Raw genomic sequence first — 13086 nt, 5'->3', positions numbered from 1 at the left:
CACATCTATGCATGAACTTCTTCTCCAAATATGCAGGAAAACAAGAACTACCCCGACTACAAGCTCAACATGGGGAAAGCCTGCAAGCATCCAACCGAACTTGATGCAGCAACAAGCAAACGATGAAAGATCTAAAAGTACAAAATGCCAGAAGATGGGCCTGTTATTTATCATGGAGAACCGTTCGAGCCCAACACACGTACTCTTTCAGATTTTATGTCGTAGGAATTTGATGGTGAAACTGATGAAGCTGTGATCCACTGCAAAGGGAACAAATTATTATGATTCTTTGATGAGTATGAGTTAATGTGGTTAGGCAAAGAGGACATCATGAAGCTATACAAGTCCCCGTTGAGAACCCTTGCAGATAAGGCTCGGGGGAACATTGATCGAATAGTGGAGCGATTCAACAAGTTTGTTCGTTATCTTGTTGACAATCAACTAATCGATGCCCCCAAACCTTTTGAATACGAGACGAACTAGAGAAAGAAGCAGCTAAAAATACTAAAGGCTAGAGGGAGATTGTAAAGCTCACTCATGTGTTCAAGTCTTTTGTATTTATTTGCTTCCTTCACAATTGTAATTTTTATATGTTCGTTTAGTTCGTTCTTGTTTGGGCCAAGGCCATTTTGTATGAAAGCCCATTGGGCCTAAAGTAATAGAATGTGTGTGCTTGAGAGTTTCTCTATAAATAGTGAAACATCTCATGCACATACCAACTTTCATCTTTCAAAACTAATACACTTTATCTCTCTACCTTATCCTACCAACTCTTACTAATAGTAAATAAGCATAAGATTCAAGATCCGGGTGGTGTTAGTGATTTCCGCTAGCGAACAACACGGATTGATTCAAGATAAGTTGTGAAATGCGTTCAAAGGACCTGCAAGGTTAAATGATTGGTCTATTTGTTAATTAATAGTTTAATAAAATAATAAAATAAAAAATAATTTAGCTTGTCCTAGCGCTCACTAAGAAGCGCACACCAATTTAGCGCTGGTGTGAGGTAGTGTTTAGCGCCTGCCATGGCCACATGGTCCATCACGACTCTGGAGCATGGTTGTAAAAATCTCGTCTATACTCCAATTAATTCTCGATTAATCGCCAGTCCCTACCTCGTCGATTAGATTAGTTGTTGATTAACCTTTATTTGATCAACTCAATCAAATAAAATTGTCTATATATTTGTATATTTCGAAAAACTACATATAAATTTCAATTTAATTGATCGCTAGTCCCTACCATCGTCTGACAAGCACTAACGAGTTTTACAACATTACCATACTAAAAAACAAACAAACAAACAAAAAAACAAGTAAAAGGTTAAAGAAAAAAAGGTTTGGTTGAATAATTGAGTTTATTTTTAGCCCAAGTAATTGAATATCGTGTCTAAAAAGCTAACTCCAAACCAAGATCTTTTAGGTTAGCTCAAAGCCGACAGACACAACATCAACTGATCACAACCGAGCATAAACATAAACAGCAGCAAAACCCACAATGGTAAAAGAAGAAGACAACCCACTTCCACAACCACAACAAGAACAAGAACAATACGAACGTGAAGATGAAGATGAAGATGAAGATGAATCAGAATCAACAGAACGTGAAACCATGCAACAGACCCTTTACCGAATATCATCCGAAACAGTTCCATTACGAGTCCACGATGTGTTCATCAAAGGAAACACCAAGACTAAGGACTCTTTAATCCAAGCTGAAATCGAAGCCTTAAAAACTGCCACGTCGGTTCAGGAACTGCTTCATGCAGCCACGGTTGCCAATGCGAGGCTTCAGAGGCTTAATGTTTTTGATTCGGTGAAGATTACGCTTGACGCGGGGCCGCCCGAGTTGGCAGGGACTTGTAATGTGGTTGTGAAAGTTGTGGAGGCTAAGAACCCTGTCACTGGTAATGTTGGCATATTTACGAAACCGGATGTATTGTTTTATGATTATAGTGAGGTTATCGTTAGAGTAACATGTTAATTGTTTGATTCTCACTAAGAGTTTTTTTATATAATCCACAATATGCATCTTGTAGCGTTTATGATTGCCTATGTATGTGTACGGGTGTGCACGTTTTGGTTTGGGTCGGTTTTGAGCTAAATTTGAACGTAAACTTAATAATCACATGTTCATTCATATACTAAACAAAAGGATCCGATTACAATAGAGAGGTGGGTAAGCGGGCAACAAGCTGCGCCTCCAACCCTTTTGATTGACAAAACCGATCCTACTGAGCACAAAGTTATAGTTCTTTGGCGTCGATAAGTTATTGTGCACGACCCGCTGAACTCTTTTCATAAACGTAATAGTTTCGGGGTCAAGGGACCCAAATGTATCAAAAGAAAAAGGAATGAAGACGTGTTTTTTTAATCTAGAAAACCGTTTTATTGAACGTAAACCAAAACTTCAGTTTTTTGAATTTAGAAAACTGTTCGGTTTCGTTTTTTTGGTTTTGCCATTTGAGCTTGAAAGTTTTGGTCAAAAAATATAATTTGACAAAGATTAATGAATTTGCGCCTAAATCAATATGATAATTCGATTTGATTATTATAAGTTTGGGCTAAAATGTTTGCCTAACATATTTATGAATTGCTTAAAATAAAAAATGAAAATCTGTAAAGTTATATGTTTTCTTAGTAGGCATTAACACGCTTTGGATCTGGAGTGATAGATCAGTTTTTTAGTTTATGGTTATATATCAGATTATCTTTTTTTGTTTAGTTCTTAAAATTTTATCATTACTTTGGCACTTTGCAGAAGGAAGTAATCTTGTATGGACCAAGTTTTTTTAACTGATATGATTATATCTCAAGTACTGAATTGATATGAACCCAAAACACGGAATTGGATAATACCCAAACAAATTTTATTATAACGAAGAAAATATAACTCAAAAACTTGGTTGCAGTAATTAACCATGGCTCGGTTTATATAGGGTAAGCTTGACGCGTTAGACTACAACTCCTAACTGACTTTAAGCAGATAAATAGTTTGTTTAACATTCTTTATATATGATGCACACTTTTCGATTTATTTCCTTCAGTTTCTTTACCTTCTTATATAATGTATATATTTTGATTGACTATGCAGGCTAGATCTTGGTCACTTGAGGGATCACTCAAGTTTAAAAACTTATTCGGGTATGGAGATCTCTGGGACGGTTCTTTATCTTTTGGATGGGACCAAGCATCTGAACTTAGTGCTGGTGTATCATTACCGAGATTCATGAGATTATTCACTCCTGTTATGGCCCGCATATCCCTGCTTTCTCAAGATTGGTTGAAATTCTCCTCTTACAAAGAGCAATCACTGGGCATATCTTTGGGCCTACTATCAACCAAGTACCATGACCTGGCATACAATCTTTCTTGGCGCACGTTGACCGACCCGTCTCAAATGGCTTCCAAGTCAATAAGAAGACAACTTGGACACGGTTTACTTTCGCATTTGAAATACACGTTTAAGTTTGATAGAAGGAACTCATCGTTTAGACCAACTAGAGGGTTTGCATTTGTTTCTACTTCTCAACTTGGTGGCATTTTTCCTGATTATCGAAGCTTGCGTTTTATTCGCCAGGTATGTGTTCATCGTATGCCATTTTTTATTATAGAATGTAGTTAAAATCTTCATTTTTTATCCTTGATTATGTTCAATTTGTAGCATATTTTTGAAATTTATGTTTTTCTTAATTATCTTAATGAGTAATTTGTTGTTTGTGGCTAATACATGACAGTTAAGTTTGGTAGCATTTATGTAAAACGATGGCTTTCTAATATGATGCTCGACTGTGCGCCTCTAAACGAGAACCGAACATTTAGTGAACTGTTCACTTGTTTAATGAACAAACATGAACAAAGTGTTTTAGTTCCTTTAGTTAAACAAGCGAACGTGAACTCGTGTCTTGTTTATCCATTTATGTTTAAAAATGTTCATTTACGTTCATTCATTTATGTTTGTCAATTTACCATTGTTTAAGTTTGTTTGCTTACGTTCGTTAATATACTCATTTAACTTTTTTTCACTCATTACAGTTTAGTCTAGACGTCTAGTTTTAATAATTTTTTAGGCCTGACACATTGTTGTTCATATTTACTTTTAGTTGGTTTTAGTTCAGTTATGTTGGTTCATCTTTGTTTGCTTATATGTTCGTTCGTGAACCGTTCATTTATACGGTTAACAAACTAACCCAAATGAACACAACCACATTCATTTGTAACATATTTGTGAAATTTGTGTTTTCTTAATTATCATAAATGAGTAAATTGTTGTAATACGTGACAGTTAAGTTTGGTAGCATTTAGGTAAAACTATGGCTTTTTAATATGGGTGCTCGACTGTGTGCCAATTAACGAACCGAACATCTAGTGAACTGTTTGGTGGAAAGTTTGATTATGTTCATTTAGTTAAACGAACGAACAAGAACTCATGTCTTGTTTGTTAATTTATGTACATAAACGTTCGTTTATGTTCATATATGTTTGTTAGTTTACCATTTTTAAGTTTGTTTGTTCACGTTCGTTAAAGAACTCATTTAAATTTTTTAGAGTCATTACAGTTTAGTCTAGTTTTGAATAAATTTTTAGGCCCAACACATTGCTCATATTTACTTTTAATTGGTTTTGAATAAATTTTTATGGTCATTCATCGCTATTTAGTTATGTTTTTCGTGTTTGCCATTAACGAACTGACAAAAATCAACATGAACAAGAAAACCTGTTGGTTTAATTGTTTGAGTTTGCTTATTTGTTCGGTTAAAGTTAAAAGAGTGAACACAAAGATCAACATGCTCTATTCGTGCTCGCTCGGTTCGTTTACAGGCTTACGTGATTAATGTTCTAATAAACACGTATTCTGATTTTCTTGATCTCTGTTGAACAATGTTAATACTTATCTAAATAACACATATTTTGTTATTTTAATTATTCTGCACAGGAGTTTGACCTCCGTTATGCTTTACCTCTTGGGTTTGCCCGAGCTGCCCTAAACTTTGGAGTTGCAGGAGGTGTTCTTTTCCCATGGGGAACTGACTTCCTGAACAAACCTACATCTTTACCCGACCGCTTCTTCTTGGGCGGGAACTCGTCTCCTGTTTGCACATTGGGCGGGCCTACATCGTTACTGGGCTTCAAGACTAGAGGATTGGGCCCAAGCGAGCCCAAAAGGGAAGTCAAAACAAATTCTGAAGATACAAATCCTGAACGGGATTATCTAGGTTGAGATCTTGCAGCTACTGCATTTGCAGATCTTTCTTTTGATCTTCCTTTGAAGGTGTTGAGAGATGCTAATATTCTTGCACATGCGTTTGCTTGTGCTGGAAGTCTTACCAAATTAACCAAGAACTCGTTTAGAGATTTTTCTTTCCAAAAGTACCGTGATTCGTTCCGTTGCTCTGCTGGATTTGGGCTCATTGTACCGACTAAATTGTTTCGCATGGAGGTTAGTGTTCTTTCTTGGCCTCATCATTTGTTAAATTTGATCAGATAATTTGACCAAATCTGCATACATATTTTGTTTTAAACAGATAAATACAAGAGAAAATGTAAAATGACAAATATACCTTCACTTTTCTGTTAAAAACTTACTGGGATCAACGGTGGGGACTAAACGTGCAACCGTCTCACAAATGTTTAGACTAAGTTAGCAGTTTCTAAATCTGGGAACCAAACTTGCAATATGGTCAAACTACAAGGACCATTTGTGCAATTTTGACTCGATGTCATTTAAATTTGATAAATTGATTTAATAAAATAGTTATGTATAAAGGAACGAACACAGACAGAGATATAGCAAAATTAATGTTATTTGTTTTATGTGTATGTCTTTTGACTTAACTTATTTTTAAAACAAATGGACACGAACAAGCCTTGTTAGAGTTTGTGAATTGTGAAGTTCATTTACATCACTACTTAGGAGTTTATACACTAATTTTTTGGTTTTATGTAACCCGATGATTTGCTTTTGTTTAATCGTTTAGATCAACTACTGCCACATACTGGGACAGCATGAGCACGATCGTGCCAAGACCGGTGTGCAGTTTAGCTTTTCTTCACCTTTTTAGGACCATGCTTCAATCAAATACCACAGCTGAATTCATTATTTCTGGGCAACTCAACGGTTTCTTTGTATTTTTTTCAAAAAGTATAGACAAAATTTATGATGCACCAAACTACAGATTAAATAATAACAATAATAATGTGTCAAACTTTAACATGCTGCCTTGGTTGAAGATAGGTTGAAGGCAGTTTACTGCTGTTTTATGTCTTATAGTAGAGGGACCTAATCATGTTTTCTGATGTGAACAATTGTTTGGTCAGTTTTCCTCTTATCATTGTTTTTATTTGTTTATGATTGTAATTTTCGGACTGTTTTGCAACATACTGAGCCTGGCATGTTTCTACCAACACAATTTTGAGTATCTTTGTGGTTGTCTTATTTATGTTGTACTCAATGCCTGTAAATACTATGTTATGTAATATTGGATACTCGCGCTGACGCTTGAGTGACACAGAATCAACTATATAAAAAATAATAATGAGTTGGTTACTGGTGGTACTCTATTATTGCTTGGCTGAGCGTGCAGGGACAGAGGAGTTGAATCCTATGAAGTTTTATAACTAGGAACAATTTACACAACCTAAAACACGAAAAGAACAAAGTACAAAAGTGACTGGAGCATGGTCTGGGATTGAGTTTGAAAACAACTTATTGATTTTTTCAAAAAGTCAATAAGTTAAAATGGTGTTTGGCAAACACAAAAGTCTCTTATTTTAGCTTTTTGAAAATGTTAAAAAGCTAAAATTTTAGCTTTTCAAAATGACTTTGTGAAAAAGTCAATAAGTTGTTTTCAAACTCAATCCCAAACATACCTAAGTTTTTCGATTATAACTAATTCGTTTAATTAGCTGTGTTTGAAGTGATCTGTTTAACCCGTTTAATTAAATGGTCAACTCGTCAACGGCCACCTTGTTTAGACTTTAGATAAATATGTTACACGTGTTTTGGGCTTTTGTAGGTTAGTAATTATTGAGCCAAGTTTTAATGGGTTGGGCCGTGTGACAAGCTGTGAGTGAGAGACAGTGATGGATGATATGACGTTAGACATATTATAATACAAGGGGCCCACAACTATCTTGATGATGTGATATCAGAATCCTAGTGATTGGTGGGTGGTGATCAAATAGTGGGCAGGGAAGTTTAACATCCTGGAGGCCCCAGGACCCAACCCAAAGCCCATTATCTTCTTTCTTTCTTTTCCACCACCCCCACTCCCACCTTTGAAATGACCATGTTTAGTTTTCTTATTATTTTTTTTAACTGATTCAATACCAACTCTTGTATATTTATAATGTTTCAACTATTCTTTAGTTTCCAATGCTCTCAGTTGTTATTGTTGTTTTAATTAGAGCATCCATAGCATGGTGATTAGCATGTTAGGGTTAGAGTCGTCTATAACCAACGTTACCCGACATAGTTAAGGAAACAAATAAAATCACTTTCTAAATCAAATGTGGATAACGATTATTACATACCATTTGTGTGATATGGTATGGACAGAGAAGGAGAGTAGGAGGTGTCTTTACGCGTCATTTTCGTGCCCTTATGTATGCTCTAAATATTGGAACCAAAATTAATCATTTTTTTATGGTGTTAAATTTTTAATGTGGTTCCCATTTGTGTTAAGAAGATATGCATGGTTGATTTAAAGTCTTAGGTACATAAAATCGACTCTTAGATTTCAGTTACCGCTGAACATATGCACATCAAATACCAAATACCAACAAATTCTGTTGCAATCAAGTGATGATTACAAATGGAAACAATGCTGCCATGCTGGTTACACTAATTAGATATATTTTGGAACGCTTATCTAACTATCTAATCTAACTATACTAATAAAATAAATAATGAAGATGATGTGGCAATCCCACATTCATTCTTGGCATAATCTCTCTTCTCATCTATTTGACTTATTCATGGGTTATGGAGCAAAATCATAATGACAAATAGGTTATAATTTCCTTTCTAATTCTCTAATCTCTCATTTAATTCTGCCTAACAATCCATGAGTCAAGAATCAAGATAATTTTGGCAAATGGGTTATAAATTCATTTCTAATTATCTAATTTCTCATCTTATTTATTCTAACTATCCATAGGTCATGGGACAAAACAATTTTGAGAAATGGATAATAATTTTTATTCTAATTTTCTAATCTTTCATCTCATTCATCATAGTTATCCACGGGTAATTGGTCAAAACAATTTATGCAAATATTGTATATAAAAAATCAATTTTGTAAATTTGAGATTCTAGACTTCTTATTATTTGTACTATATATATTATTTTTACCTTTAATTTTGTTCATTTCTTTCAAATAAAGGATCTTTTTATTTTTATTATTTGGCAAATTCCGTGTAATACACGGGTTCAAAAGCTAGTTACATATATATAAATAAGTGACCTAAGTATGTTCTTTTTTGTTTTTTATGTGTAATTAACATTTAATACATATAGAAAATTTGACTGCTTGATAGAAATCTCGCAGTTTTTTTAACTCTAAGGTGTATAAAATGATGCGAAAATTTGACTTATTTGAACCTTTCTATGTGTATACCAATTTTCACTAGAAACCCGTGAAAAACATGTAATTCATTTATGTCGACTTCGGACTTATGTATTACAACTATATTTAAAAAAATCAACGTTTTAGAGTTAACAAAATAAATATAACATAATTTTAACAAAATAGCGAATAAATGATCATTTAATATATTAATTTAGAAGAGCTCAAAAAGGCCATTCACTTTTCGGTTAATGGAGCAATCGATGTTTAAAAGGTTAAGAACCCCCACTTTTGCTCTTTGATTTGATTATGCCAAACAACTAAGCATGAGGAGTTGGCCTTCAGGTCTAATGGCATGGGGTCATGGGGTTGATGATTAAAGCTTAGGATCTTACGCTCTCAAGTTTAAATCCTGATTCAATAGGGTTTTTCCACAGTGGTGGGTTTCTTTTGACAGTGTTCTTGGGTGACTCAGACATGGAGTGTCAAAATCAGGATGAACGTTTGACATTACATCTCAAAAATGTTCATCTGGATATTAAGGGTGGTTATAAACGTTGTTAAAAAAACTACGCACGGGATAAAATATATATTTATATTAGTCAAAATGCTTATTCGTTAAAATTATATTATGTAAAGAAATATATATCTAAAATGTTTTTATTGTGTGCATTAAACTATTTGAATCACACGTTTAATCTAAAAATGGTTTTTACTAAAGATAATAATTAACTTTGATCATATTATTGTCGCTAAGTTAGCCTGATTTACCTCTTACATGATGGGTCTGGGGCGATGGGCCGGTTTGCGTGTCCAGAACAACACGTCTTTTTAAAAAAATAACTTGGCTTAACCGGATTCATCATGGCTTCATAGTTTGATATAGGCGCTCCCTCAATAAATCATACTGTCGGTTGCCATTTATTAATTTTGAATGGTAATAATGATAAAGTTTGAATGTTCTTTCAACTTTCTACCCATTCTATTGTAATAAACTAAAAGCTCATTGTTTTTTATACACCAAAATCCCCTTTATCATATCCTCTCTTTTGCTCACTCTATATGCCTCAATAAAGGGGCAAAATGGTTTCGAATAAATAACCAAATCATGTTGTTAGGATTATTTCTTGCCAGTGTAACATCTTAGATAAAGGTCGTTCACCATTTACTTTCAGTAATCATATTTTTTAAATTTTTAGTAATCATATTTTTAAAGTTAATTAAGTAATACCAAAATATCTTTGTTAGTATATGTCGTGCACCACTGTTGTTCCCACTCATGCTCTTTATGTAATGGATTCTGATTGACATACAATCATCCCTTCCTATGCATATAATAAATTCATGATCAAAATGAACATTTGAGAAACCAAACTAAATGGCCATACTTTAAATAGTATTAAGCTGTCTTAGATAATAAAAACAAAATAAAACATTAATTCCAATCTTCCCACGATAAGTTATCCTTTGTAGATTAGTTTTTAACCAAAAAAAACCTAAGGACTTTGCCCCCTCCCCCCCCCCCCCCCCCTTTTCTTTCTCAAACCCAACATTTAAGGTTTGGACCGGGTTCATATTAAAAACCAACTCATTTCTAGCTTTTCAAATACACCATAACATAAAAAAGCACACCACACAAAACACCTTCACTTTCTTCCTAGGCAACCCTCTATACTTAACTCTAGTAAGTTCTAAACACAAATTGGATAAATCTGCCTGCATCAATAAACCATAGTGAAATAACCTGCCACATTAAGTCGTCTTAGATATATAAATATTAAATAGCTCATACTATATAGATTATATTGTTTTTTTTTTCATAAAATTTCAAATTAATAAAGAAAACAGTGTTTATATTACTACAGAAGGCAAACAGACAACAAGCTGCACCGTTAACTCTTTCTAAATTGTTAATTTAGAGTTAAATATCATTTTAGTACCCGTGGTTTGTCAAATTACGCAAATTTAGTACCGTTTTTGAATTCATTGCAAATGAGTACCCCACTTTTCTAAAACTTACCATTTTAGTACATTTTTAACCCCGTCTATTTTTCCGTTAAGTTAGGGGTAAATTGGCAATTTCGTTTATTTTATATATTTTCTCTTTTAGCTAAGTGTCATTTTCATAAATGTGGTTTGTTTAATTACGCAACCTTAGTACCTTTTTTGAATTTATTGCAACTGGATACTTTGATTACTTTTAAATACATAGATAAACCAAAAGAGACATTACATATTATAATTAAAAGGTAACTAAAATACATGAAATAAGATGAAAAACAACCATGAAATGTATAACATATTTTTTAGCCTTTTGTTTTGATTTCCAATTTACTTCCAGTAACTTAAGATCCAAGTTCATCTTTGTCATTTTTCTTGCATATTCTTCATGTGCATTGAACTTTTTTTTCAAAAGTTTGTAACAATAGTTCTTTGACACATCGGAGGAACAAGTCAAATAATAATCATATAGCTTCGCACCTCTCAGTATAATAACAATTGAACATGTAGATGAACAACGGTTGACGAACCATATGGGCAAACACCATATCGTAATTCATTGAACTTGAAGATGAACAACGGTTATAGTTTGAAGAACTGATAAGCACGCGGGGGGAGGGAGGTGATCTGTTCATTTAGGGTTAGAGATTATCTCTTAATTGTAATGTGTTATGTCTCTCTTGTTTTCCTATGTATCCAAAACTAATCCAAGTATCCAGTTGCATAAATTCAAAGCAGATACTAAAGTTGCATAATTGAGCAAACCACAAGTATGAAAATGACAATTAGCTCAAAAGAAAAAAATTAATAAAATAAACAAAATTACCAATTTACCCCTGACTTAAGGGTTAAAAAAATACTAAAATTGCAAGTTTTAGAAAAGTGGGATAATTATTTATAATAAATTCATAAACAGTTTTTAAAATTGCTTAGTTGGACAAACCACGTATACTAAAATATTGCTTAACGTAATAATTATAATATATAAGTTTTAGAAAAGTGGGATAATTATTTATAATAAATTCATAAACAGTTTTTAAAATTGCTTAGTTGGACAAACCACGTATACTAAAATGTCGCTTAACGTAATAATAATAATATTTGAAGATGGTGGTTGGTTTGGTTGGGTCCAACAAATTGCTACTAGGTTACCAAATCAATGCTTGGGTAGGCGTTATAGGCTTACTTCTGGATATATTGAACTTTATGTATAGAGGGTTTCTTCTTGGTTGTGAAAACTCTTTTTATCTTCAATCAACTCAAATATCACAATCTGAATATGAATCTGCTTTAATATTTTTATGATGAGCAACTATCATGACCCATCTAATCTTGTGAGGCCACGAATGTCTCGTCCATTCCTTTGTGGAGATGAACCAACATATGCCCCCCTAACCTCATCATTCACTTAGACATCAATTAAAAAACAAAACAGAATCACAAAAATATCGGTCTTTTGTACGTATTTATACGACATCGAGTATGTTAATCATTCGTGTATCTCCACAAAATGACATGGTTTCTTAAGAAAACAAAGTAGATATATGATGAGAATATCTTAGTTAATATTTACATAGGACAGGAATAGCAAAAGAAAATAAGTTAACCACAATTGTTGATTTTTGTGGGGTTAAGTCTAGTTTCACCAATTTCTTTATATAATTGAATAAGTTTTTGTTAGTTTTCCTTTTTTTTACTTTTAAAACATTATACTATAAAACAGAGAATTTTATTATATTTAATTCGAGTACAGTCTTGTTATTAAACCTTTTAAAAAATAAATGGTACATATTACATAACCTCATACATCTTATGCCTATAAGTTATGGTACATGATTTATATTGATTAGGCTAAACGTATATTCTCTCCCTTCTTGTCATATATCTTCTCTTGAACTTTGAATTTCTTCAACAATTTTATTTGATATATTAGTACTCTCTAACTTTTTAAAAAAAATTAATTTTATGGCCTCTATTTAAAAGTTTTATTTTTATTTTTGTATTTATATAATGTTATATTTTTATTTCTTTCTTTTGTGTTTATTATCCTTGACTATAATAATATCTATTATTATCACTGTCGGGCATTATAATATTTGTATAAGTATATATATATGTGTGTGCGCGCGCGCGCGTGTGAGATAGAGAGAGACGAATATTAATATTGATACTATTAAAATAAAAAAAATATTAATAATATTTACAATGATAATAATAAAAAAATTAATAATAACAATATAGTTTTTAATTTAATATATGAAGACTATTAACTGAAACAAAATATTGGATTGACTAATATGTGTATAAATAATGTTAAGAGAAAAGGGTAATTGATTTGATAGTTCAATGGATATACATTTAGTAAAAATTACATAAAGTGGGTACGTTTAGCAACACCTTATATGTGATACATAATTAAAACATACATATGGTACGAGATTATATAATTAAGTATGTTGTCATATATGGGCATTTATGTTACCCATCTAAATACATGTATCGCATTTTGATGGTTAGTT

The 13086-nt window shown here is 32.8% G+C and overlaps 1 pseudogene across 1 annotated transcript; it reads left to right on the top strand.

Moving 5' to 3' along the window:
• The first annotated feature begins 1497 nt into the window (after nucleotides 1-1497).
• On the top strand, nucleotides 1498-6385 carry LOC143577930 (uncharacterized; annotated as a pseudogene). The gene is made up of 4 exons (XR_013143190.1): nucleotides 1498-1935; nucleotides 3094-3579; nucleotides 4936-5439; nucleotides 5978-6385. The product of XR_013143190.1 is annotated as an uncharacterized LOC143577930 (transcript).
• Nucleotides 6386-13086: the final 6701 nt, after the last annotated feature.

This window comes from Bidens hawaiensis, unplaced genomic scaffold (assembly GCF_021521415.1).
Source record: "Bidens hawaiensis isolate Kalapana, Puna unplaced genomic scaffold, B.hawaiensis_p1.1 tig00028948_1, whole genome shotgun sequence".
Lineage (NCBI taxonomy): Eukaryota > Viridiplantae > Streptophyta > Magnoliopsida > Asterales > Asteraceae > Bidens > Bidens hawaiensis.
Note: the sequence above shows the minus strand (reverse complement) of the source record. Positions and strands in the feature narration are given on the sequence as shown.